This window comes from Calliopsis andreniformis, unplaced genomic scaffold, assembly GCF_051401765.1.
Source record: "Calliopsis andreniformis isolate RMS-2024a unplaced genomic scaffold, iyCalAndr_principal scaffold0341, whole genome shotgun sequence".
In the NCBI taxonomy this organism is placed as follows: domain Eukaryota; kingdom Metazoa; phylum Arthropoda; class Insecta; order Hymenoptera; family Andrenidae; genus Calliopsis; species Calliopsis andreniformis.
Window position 1 is genome coordinate 205,548 of NW_027480750.1, and position 12,091 is coordinate 217,638.

Here is a 12,091-nt window from a genome sequence, read left to right on the forward strand (position 1 = left end):
CAGGAATATGGATCTAACGTTCTCGTTTCGAACCGACGACTTTCGGTTCCGGAGCGACACGAACGCTCCATGATTCTCGATTATCTCGACACAGGTAAGAGACAGAGGAGAACAAGTGTATGGTTTTAGAGAGCCACGAGCACCAGGAATAAGGATCTACCGTTGTCATTTCGTTCCGTCGACATTCGGTTCCGGAGCGACACGAACGGGGACTTAGAATTTTTTCGCTCGGGCTCCGGAGCGACACGAACGGGGACTTAGAATTTTTTCGCTCGGGCTCCGGAGCGACACGATCGCTCCGTTATTCTACGTTCTCTCGGTCCACGGGCATCAGAGAGCAAAACAGCCTAATAGTTTTAGAGTGCCTCAACGATCAGGAATATGGATCTAACGTTCTCGTTTCGAACCGACGACTTTCGGTTCCGGAGCGACACGAACGCTCCATGAATTCTCGATTATCTCGACACAGGTAAGAGACAGAGGAGAACAAGTGTATGGTTTTAGAGAGCCACGAGCACCAGGAATAAGGATCTACCGTTGCCATTTCGTTCCGTCGACATTCGGTTCCGGAGCGACACGAACGGGGACTTAGAATTTTTTCGCTCGGGCTCCGGAGCGACACGAACGGGGACTTAGAATTTTTTCGCTCGGGCTCCGGAGCGACACGATCGCTCCGTTATTCTACGTTCTCTCGGTCCACGGGCATCAGAGAGCAAAACAGCCTAATAGTTTTAGAGTGCCTCAACGATCAGGAATATGGATCTAACGTTCTCGTTTCGAACCGACGACTTTCGGTTCCGGAGCGACACGAACGCTCCATGATTCTCGATTATCTCGACACAGGTAAGAGACAGAGAAGAACAAGTGTATGGTTTTAGAGAGCCACGAGCACCAGGAATAAGGATCTACCGTTGTCATTTCGTTCCGTCGACATTCGGTTCCGGAGCGACACGAACGGGGACTTAGAATTTTTTCGCTCGGGCTCCGGAGCGACACGAACGGGGACTTAGAATTTTTTCGCTCGGGCTCCGGAGCGACACGATCGCTCCGTTATTCTACGTTCTCTCGGTCCACGGGCATCAGAGAGCAAAACAGCCTAATAGTTTTAGAGTGCCTCAACGATCAGGAATATGGATCTAACGTTCTCGTTTCGAACCGACGACTTTCGGTTCCGGAGCGACACGAACGCTCCATGATTCTCGATTATCTCGACACAGGTAAGAGACAGAGGAGAACAAGTGTATGGTTTTAGAGAGCCACGAGCACCAGGAATAAGGATCTACCGTTGTCATTTCGTTCCGTCGACATTCGGTTCCGGAGCGACACGAACGGGGACTTAGAATTTTTTCGCTCGGGCTCCGGAGCGACACGAACGGGGACTTAGAATTTTTTCGCTCGGGCTCCGGAGCGACACGATCGCTCCGTTATTCTACGTTCTCTCGGTCCACGGGCATCAGAGAGCAAAACAGCCTAATAGTTTTAGAGTGCCTCAACGATCAGGAATATGGATCTAACGTTCTCGTTTCGAACCGACGACTTTCGGTTCCGGAGCGACACGAACGCTCCATGATTCTCGATTATCTCGACACAGGTAAGAGACAGAGGAGAACAAGTGTATGGTTTTAGAGAGCCACGAGCACCAGGAATAAGGATCTACCGTTGTCATTTCGTTCCGCCGACATTCGGTTCCGGAGCGACACGAACGGGGACTTAGAATTTTTTCGCTCGGGCTCCGGAGCGACACGAACGAGGACTTAGAATTTTTTCGCTCGGGCTCCGGAGCGACACGATCGCTCCGTTATTCTACGTTCTCTCTGTCCACGGGCATCAGAGAGCAAAACAGCCTAATAGTTTTAGAGTGTCTCAACGATCAGGAATATGGATCTAACGTTCTCGTTGCGAACCGACGACTTTCGGTTCCGGAGCGACACGAACGCTCCATGATTCTCGATTATCTCGACACAGGTAAGAGACAGAGGAGAACAAGTGTATGGTTTTAGAGAGCCACGAGCACCAGGAATAATGATCTACCGTTGTCCTTTCGTTCCGTCAACATTCGGTTCCGGAGCGCCACGAACGGGGACTTAGAATTTTTTCGCTCGGGCTCCGGAGCGACACGAACGGGGACTTAGAATTTTTTCGCTCGGGCTCCGGAGCGACACGATCGCTCCGTTATTCTACGTTCTCTCGGTCCACGGGCATCAGAGAGCAAAACAGCCTAATAGTTTTAGAGTGCCTCAACGATCAGGAATATGGATCTAACGTTCTCGTTTCGAACCGACGACTTTCGGTTCCGGAGCGACACGAACGCTCCATGATTCTCGATTATCTCGACACAGGTAAGAGACAGAGGAGAACAAGTGTATGGTTTTAGAGAGCCACGAGCACCAGGAATAAGGATCTACCGTTGTCATTTCGTTCCGTCGACATTCGGTTCCGGAGCGACACGAACGGGGACTTAGAATTTTTTCGCTCGGGCTCCGGAGCGACACGAACGAGGACTTAGAATTTTTTCGCTCGGGCTCCGGAGCGACACGATCGCTCCGTTATTCTACGTTCTCTCTGTCCACGGGCATCAGAGAGCAAAACAGCCTAATAGTTTTAGAGTGTCTCAACGATCAGGAATATGGATCTAACGTTCTCGTTGCGAACCGACGACTTTCGGTTCCGGAGCGACACGAACGCTCCATGATTCTCGATTATCTCGACACAGGTAAGAGACAGAGGAGAACAAGTGTATGGTTTTAGAGAGCCACGAGCACCAGGAATAATGATCTACCGTTGTCCTTTCGTTCCGTCAACATTCGGTTCCGGAGCGCCACGAACGGGGACTTAGAATTTTTTCGCTCGGGCTCCGGAGCGACACGAACGGGGACTTAGAATTTTTTCGCTCGGGCTCCGGAGCGACACGATCGCTCCGTTATTCTACGTTCTCTCGGTCCACGGGCATCAGAGAGCAAAACAGCCTAATAGTTTTAGAGTGCCTCAACGATCAGGAATATGGATCTAACGTTCTCGTTTCGAACCGACGACTTTCGGTTCCGGAGCGACACGAACGCTCCATGATTCTCGATTATCTCGACACAGGTAAGAGACAGAGGAGAACAAGTGTATGGTTTTAGAGAGCCACGAGCACCAGGAATAAGGATCTACCGTTGCCATTTCGTTCCGTCGACATTCGGTTCCGGAGCGACACGAACGGGGACTTAGAATTTTTTCGCTCGGGCTCCGGAGCGACACGAACGGGGACTTAGAATTTTTTCGCTCGGGCTCCGGAGCGACACGATCGCTCCGTTATTCTACGTTCTCTCGGTCCACGGGCATCAGAGAGCAAAACAGCCTAATAGTTTTAGAGTGCCTCAACGATCAGGAATATGGATCTAACGTTCTCGTTTCGAACCGACGACTTTCGGTTCCGGAGCGACACGAACGCTCCATGATTCTCGATTATCTCGACACAGGTAAGAGACAGAGAAGAACAAGTGTATGGTTTTAGAGAGCCACGAGCACCAGGAATAAGGATCTACCGTTGTCATTTCGTTCCGTCGACATTCGGTTCCGGAGCGACACGAACGGGGACTTAGAATTTTTTCGCTCGGGCTCCGGAGCGACACGAACGGGGACTTAGAATTTTTTCGCTCGGGCTCCGGAGCGACACGATCGCTCCGTTATTCTACGTTCTCTCGGTCCACGGGCATCAGAGAGCAAAACAGCCTAATAGTTTTAGAGTGCCTCAACGATCAGGAATATGGATCTAACGTTCTCGTTTCGAACCGACGACTTTCGGTTCCGGAGCGACACGAACGCTCCATGATTCTCGATTATCTCGACACAGGTAAGAGACAGAGGAGAACAAGTGTATGGTTTTAGAGAGCCACGAGCACCAGGAATAAGGATCTACCGTTGTCATTTCGTTCCGTCGACATTCGGTTCCGGAGCGACACGAACGGGGACTTAGAATTTTTTCGCTCGGGCTCCGGAGCGACACGAACGGGGACTTAGAATTTTTTCGCTCGGGCTCCGGAGCGACACGATCGCTCCGTTATTCTACGTTCTCTCGGTCCACGGGCATCAGAGAGCAAAACAGCCTAATAGTTTTAGAGTGCCTCAACGATCAGGAATATGGATCTAACGTTCTCGTTTCGAACCGACGACTTTCGGTTCCGGAGCGACACGAACGCTCCATGATTCTCGATTATCTCGACACAGGTAAGAGACAGAGGAGAACAAGTGTATGGTTTTAGAGAGCCACGAGCACCAGGAATAAGGATCTACCGTTGTCATTTCGTTCCGTCGACATTCGGTCCCGGAGCGACACGAACGGGGACTTAGAATTTTTTCGCTCGGGCTCCGGAGCGACACGAACGGGGACTTAGAATTTTTTCGCTCGGGCTCCGGAGCGACACGATCGCTCCGTTATTCTACGTTCTCTCGGTCCACGGGCATCAGAGAGCAAAACAGCCTAATAGTTTTAGAGTGCCTCAACGATCAGGAATATGGATCTAACGTTCTCGTTTCGAACCGACGACTTTCGGTTCCGGAGCGACACGAACGCTCCATGATTCTCGATTATCTCGACACAGGTAAGAGACAGAGGAGAACAAGTGTATGGTTTTAGAGAGCCACGAGCACCAGGAATAAGGATCTACCGTTGTCATTTCGTTCCGTCGACATTCGGTTCCGGAGCGACACGAACGGGGACTTAGAATTTTTTCGCTCGGGCTCCGGAGCGACACGAACGAGGACTTAGAATTTTTTCGCTCGGGCTCCGGAGCGACACGATCGCTCCGTTATTCTACGTTCTCTCTGTCCACGGGCATCAGAGAGCAAAACAGCCTAATAGTTTTAGAGTGTCTCAACGATCAGGAATATGGATCTAACGTTCTCGTTGCGAACCGACGACTTTCGGTTCCGGAGCGACACGAACGCTCCATGATTCTCGATTATCTCGACACAGGTAAGAGACAGAGGAGAACAAGTGTATGGTTTTAGAGAGCCACGAGCACCAGGAATAATGATCTACCGTTGTCCTTTCGTTCCGTCAACATTCGGTTCCGGAGCGCCACGAACGGGGACTTAGAATTTTTTCGCTCGGGCTCCGGAGCGACACGAACGGGGACTTAGAATTTTTTCGCTCGGGCTCCGGAGCGACACGATCGCTCCGTTATTCTACGTTCTCTCGGTCCACGGGCATCAGAGAGCAAAACAGCCTAATAGTTTTAGAGTGCCTCAACGATCAGGAATATGGATCTAACGTTCTCGTTTCGAACCGACGACTTTCGGTTCCGGAGCGACACGAACGCTCCATGATTCTCGATTATCTCGACACAGGTAAGAGACAGAGGAGAACAAGTGTATGGTTTTAGAGAGCCACGAGCACCAGGAATAAGGATCTACCGTTGTCATTTCGTTCCGTCGACATTCGGTTCCGGAGCGACACGAACGGGGACTTAGAATTTTTTCGCTCGGGCTCCGGAGCGACACGAACGGGGACTTAGAATTTTTTCGCTCGGGCTCCGGAGCGACACGATCGCTCCGTTATTCTACGTTCTCTCGGTCCACGGGCATCAGAGAGCAAAACAGCCTAATAGTTTTAGAGTGCCTCAACGATCAGGAATATGGATCTAACGTTCTCGTTTCGAACCGACGACTTTCGGTTCCGGAGCGACACGAACGCTCCATGATTCTCGATTATCTCGACACAGGTAAGAGACAGAGGAGAACAAGTGTATGGTTTTAGAGAGCCACGAGCACCAGGAATAAGGATCTACCGTTGTCATTTCGTTCCGTCGACATTCGGTTCCGGAGCGACACGAACGGGGACTTAGAATTTTTTCGCTCGGGCTCCGGAGCGACACGAACGGGGACTTAGAATTTTTTCGCTCGGGCTCCGGAGCGACACGATCGCTCCGTTATTCTACGTTCTCTCGGTCCACGGGCATCAGAGAGCAAAACAGCCTAATAGTTTTAGAGTGCCTCAACGATCAGGAATATGGATCTAACGTTCTCGTTTCGAACCGACGACTTTCGGTTCCGGAGCGACACGAACGCTCCATGATTCTCGATTATCTCGACACAGGTAAGAGACAGAGGAGAACAAGTGTATGGTTTTAGAGAGCCACGAGCACCAGGAATAAGGATCTACCGTTGTCATTTCGTTCCGTCGACATTCGGTTCCGGAGCGACACGAACGGGGACTTAGAATTTTTTCGCTCGGGCTCCGGAGCGACACGAACGGGGACTTAGAATTTTTTCGCTCGGGCTCCGGAGCGACACGATCGCTCCGTTATTCTACGTTCTCTCGGTCCACGGGCATCAGAGAGCAAAACAGCCTAATAGTTTTAGAGTGCCTCAACGATCAGGAATATGGATCTAACGTTCTCGTTTCGAACCGACGACTTTCGGTTCCGGAGCGACACGAACGCTCCATGATTCTCGATTATCTCGACACAGGTAAGAGACAGAGGAGAACAAGTGTATGGTTTTAGAGAGCCACGAGCACCAGGAATAAGGATCTACCGTTGTCATTTCGTTCCGTCGACATTCGGTTCCGGAGCGACACGAACGGGGACTTAGAATTTTTTCGCTCGGGCTCCGGAGCGACACGAACGGGGACTTAGAATTTTTTCGCTCGGGCTCCGGAGCGACACGATCGCTCCGTTATTCTACGTTCTCTCGGTCCACGGGCATCAGAGAGCAAAACAGCCTAATAGTTTTAGAGTGCCTCAACGATCAGGAATATGGATCTAACGTTCTCGTTTCGAACCGACGACTTTCGGTTCCGGAGCGACACGAACGCTCCATGATTCTCGATTATCTCGACACAGGTAAGAGACAGAGGAGAACAAGTGTATGGTTTTAGAGAGCCACGAGCACCAGGAATAAGGATCTACCGTTGTCATTTCGTTCCGTCGACATTCGGTCCCGGAGCGACACGAACGGGGACTTAGAATTTTTTCGCTCGGGCTCCGGAGCGACACGAACGGGGACTTAGAATTTTTTCGCTCGGGCTCCGGAGCGACACGATCGCTCCGTTATTCTACGTTCTCTCGGTCCACGGGCATCAGAGAGCAAAACAGCCTAATAGTTTTAGAGTGCCTCAACGATCAGGAATATGGATCTAACGTTCTCGTTTCGAACCGACGACTTTCGGTTCCGGAGCGACACGAACGCTCCATGATTCTCGATTATCTCGACACAGGTAAGAGACAGAGGAGAACAAGTGTATGGTTTTAGAGAGCCACGAGCACCAGGAATAAGGATCTACCGTTGTCATTTCGTTCCGTCGACATTCGGTTCCGGAGCGACACGAACGGGGACTTAGAATTTTTTCGCTCGGGCTCCGGAGCGACACGAACGGGGACTTAGAATTTTTTCGCTCGGGCTCCGGAGCGACACGATCGCTCCGTTATTCTACGTTCTCTCGGTCCACGGGCATCAGAGAGCAAAACAGCCTAATAGTTTTAGAGTGCCTCAACGATCAGGAATATGGATCTAACGTTCTCGTTTCGAACCGACGACTTTCGGTTCCGGAGCGACACGAACGCTCCATGATTCTCGATTATCTCGACACAGGTAAGAGACAGAGGAGAACAAGTGTATGGTTTTAGAGAGCCACGAGCACCAGGAATAAGGATCTACCGTTGTCATTTCGTTCCGTCGACATTCGGTTCCGGAGCGACACGAACGGGGACTTAGAATTTTTTCGCTCGGGCTCCGGAGCGACACGAACGGGGACTTAGAATTTTTTCGCTCGGCCTCCGGAGCGACACGATCGCTCCGTTATTCTACGTTCTCTCGGTCCACGGGCATCAGAGAGCAAAACAGCCTAATAGTTTTAGAGTGCCTCAACGATCAGGAATATGGATCTAACGTTCTCGTTTCGAACCGACGACTTTCGGTTCCGGAGCGACACGAACGCTCCATGATTCTCGATTATCTCGACACAGGTAAGAGACAGAGGAGAACAAGTGTATGGTTTTAGAGAGCCACGAGCACCAGGAATAAGGATCTACCGTTGCCATTTCGTTCCGTCGACATTCGGTTCCGGAGCGACACGAACGGGGACTTAGAATTTTTTCGCTCGGGCTCCGGAGCGACACGAACGGGGACTTAGAATTTTTTCGCTCGGGCTCCGGAGCGACACGATCGCTCCGTTATTCTACGTTCTCTCGGTCCACGGGCATCAGAGAGCAAAACAGCCTAATAGTTTTAGAGTGCCTCAACGATCAGGAATATGGATCTAACGTTCTCGTTTCGAACCGACAACTTTCGGTTCCGGAGCGACACGAACGCTCCATGATTCTCGATTATCTCGACACAGGTAAGAGACAGAGGAGAACAAGTGTATGGTTTTAGAGAGCCACGAGCACCAGGAATAAGGATCTACCGTTGTCATTTCGTTCCGTCGACATTCGGTTCCGGAGCGACACGAACGGGGACTTAGAATTTTTTCGCTCGGGCTCCGGAGCGACACGAACGGGGACTTAGAATTTTTTCGCTCGGGCTCCGGAGCGACACGATCGCTCCGTTATTCTACGTTCTCTCGGTCCACGGGCATCAGAGAGCAAAACAGCCTAATAGTTTTAGAGTGCCTCAACGATCAGGAATATGGATCTAACGTTCTCGTTTCGAACCGACGACTTTCGGTTCCGGAGCGACACGAACGCTCCATGATTCTCGATTATCTCGACACAGGTAAGAGACAGAGGAGAACAAGTGTATGGTTTTAGAGAGCCACGAGCACCAGGAATAAGGATCTACCGTTGTCATTTCGTTCCGTCGACATTCGGTTCCGGAGCGACACGAACGGGGACTTAGAATTTTTTCGCTCGGGCTCCGGAGCGACACGAACGGGGACTTAGAATTTTTTCGCTCGGGCTCCGGAGCGACACGATCGCTCCGTTATTCTACGTTCTCTCGGTCCACGGGCATCAGAGAGCAAAACAGCCTAATAGTTTTAGAGTGCCTCAACGATCAGGAATATGGATCTAACGTTCTCGTTTCGAACCGACGACTTTCGGTTCCGGAGCGACACGAACGCTCCATGATTCTCGATTATCTCGACACAGGTAAGAGACAGAGGAGAACAAGTGTATGGTTTTAGAGAGCCACGAGCACCAGGAATAAGGATCTACCGTTGTCATTTCGTTCCGTCGACATTCGGTTCCGGAGCGACACGAACGGGGACTTAGAATTTTTTCGCTCGGGCTCCGGAGCGACACGAACGGGGACTTAGCATTTTTTCGCTCGGGCTCCGGAGCGACACGATCGCTCCGTTATTCTACGTTCTCTCGGTCCACGGGCATCAGAGAGCAAAACAGCCTAATAGTTTTAGAGTGCCTCAACGATCAGGAATATGGATCTAACGTTCTCGTTTCGAACCGACGACTTTCGGTTCCGGAGCGACACGAACGCTCCATGATTCTCGATTATCTCGACACAGGTAAGAGACAGAGGAGAACAAGTGTATGGTTTTAGAGAGCCACGAGCACCAGGAATAAGGATCTACCGTTGTCATTTCGTTCCGCCGACATGCGGTTCCGGAGCGACACGAACGGGGACTTAGAATTTTTTCGCTCGGGCTCCGGAGCGACACGAACGAGGACTTAGAATTTTTTCGCTCGGGCTCCGGAGCGACACGATCGCTCCGTTATTCTACGTTCTCTCTGTCCACGGGCATCAGAGAGCAAAACAGCCTAATAGTTTTAGAGTGTCTCAACGATCAGGAATATGGATCTAACGTTCTCGTTGCGAACCGACGACTTTCGGTTCCGGAGCGACACGAACGCTCCATGATTCTCGATTATCTCGACACAGGTAAGAGACAGAGGAGAACAAGTGTATGGTTTTAGAGAGCCACGAGCACCAGGAATAATGATCTACCGTTGTCCTTTCGTTCCGTCAACATTCGGTTCCGGAGCGCCACGAACGGGGACTTAGAATTTTTTCGCTCGGGCTCCGGAGCGACACGAACGGGGACTTAGAATTTTTTCGCTCGGGCTCCGGAGCGACACGATCGCTCCGTTATTCTACGTTCTCTCGGTCCACGGGCATCAGAGAGCAAAACAGCCTAATAGTTTTAGAGTGCCTCAACGATCAGGAATATGGATCTAACGTTCTCGTTTCGAACCGACGACTTTCGGTTCCGGAGCGACACGAACGCTCCATGATTCTCGATTATCTCGACACAGATAAGAGACAGAGGAGAACAAGTGTATGGTTTTAGAGAGCCACGAGCACCAGGAATAAGGATCTACCGTTGTCATTTCGTTCCGTCGACATTCGGTTCCGGAGCGACACGAACGGGGACTTAGAATTTTTTCGCTCGGGCTCCGGAGCGACACGAACGGGGACTTAGAATTTTTTCGCTCGGGCTCCGGAGCGACACGATCGCTCCGTTATTCTACGTTCTCTCGGTCCACGGGCATCAGAGAGCAAAACAGCCTAATAGTTTTAGAGTGCCTCAACGATCAGGAATATGGATCTAACGTTCTCGTTTCGAACCGACGACTTTCGGTTCCGGAGCGACACGAACGCTCCATGATTCTCGATTATCTCGACACAGGTAAGAGACAGAGGAGAACAAGTGTATGGTTTTAGAGAGCCACGAGCACCAGGAATAAGGATCTACCGTTGCCATTTCGTTCCGTCGACATTCGGTTCCGGAGCGACACGAACGGGGACTTAGAATTTTTTCGCTCGGGCTCCGGAGCGACACGAACGGGGACTTAGAATTTTTTCGCTCGGGCTCCGGAGCGACACGATCGCTCCGTTATTCTACGTTCTCTCGGTCCACGGGCATCAGAGAGCAAAACAGCCTAATAGTTTTAGAGTGCCTCAACGATCAGGAATATGGATCTAACGTTCTCGTTTCGAACCGACGACTTTCGGTTCCGGAGCGACACGAACGCTCCATGATTCTCGATTATCTCGACACAGGTAAGAGACAGAGGAGAACAAGTGTATGGTTTTAGAGAGCCACGAGCACCAGGAATAAGGATCTACCGTTGTCATTTCGTTCCGTCGACATTCGGTTCCGGAGCGACACGAACGGGGACTTAGAATTTTTTCGCTCGGGCTCCGGAGCGACACGAACGGGGACTTAGAATTTTTTCGCTCGGGCTCCGGAGCGACACGATCGCTCCGTTATTCTACGTTCTCTCGGTCCACGGGCATCAGAGAGCAAAACAGCCTAATAGTTTTAGAGTGCCTCAACGATCAGGAATATGGATCTAACGTTCTCGTTTCGAACCGACGACTTTCGGTTCCGGAGCGACACGAACGCTCCATGATTCTCGATTATCTCGACACAGGTAAGAGACAGAGGAGAACAAGTGTATGGTTTTAGAGAGCCACGAGCACCAGGAATAAGGATCTACCGTTGTCATTTCGTTCCGTCGACATTCGGTTCCGGAGCGACACGAACGGGGACTTAGAATTTTTTCGCTCGGGCTCCGGAGCGACACGAACGGGGACTTAGAATTTTTTCGCTCGGGCTCCGGAGCGACACGATCGCTCCGTTATTCTACGTTCTCTCGGTCCACGGGCATCAGAGAGCAAAACAGCCTAATAGTTTTAGAGTGCCTCAACGATCAGGAATATGGATCTAACGTTCTCGTTTCGAACCGACGACTTTCGGTTCCGGAGCGACACGAACGCTCCATGATTCTCGATTATCTCGACACAGGTAAGAGACAGAGGAGAACAAGTGTATGGTTTTAGAGAGCCACGAGCACCAGGAATAAGGATCTACCGTTGTCATTTCGTTCCGTCGACATTCGGTTCCGGAGCGACACGAACGGGGACTTAGAATTTTTTCGCTCGGGCTCCGGAGCGACACGAACGAGGACTTAGAATTTTTTCGCTCGGGCTCCGGAGCGACACGATCGCTCCGTTATTCTACGTTCTCTCTGTCCACGGGCATCAGAGAGCAAAACAGCCTAATAGTTTTAGAGTGTCTCAACGATCAGGAATATGGATCTAACGTTCTCGTTGCGAACCGACGACTTTCGGTTCCGGAGCGACACGAACGCTCCATGATTCTCGATTATCTCGACACAGGTAAGAGACAGAGGAGAACAAGTGTATG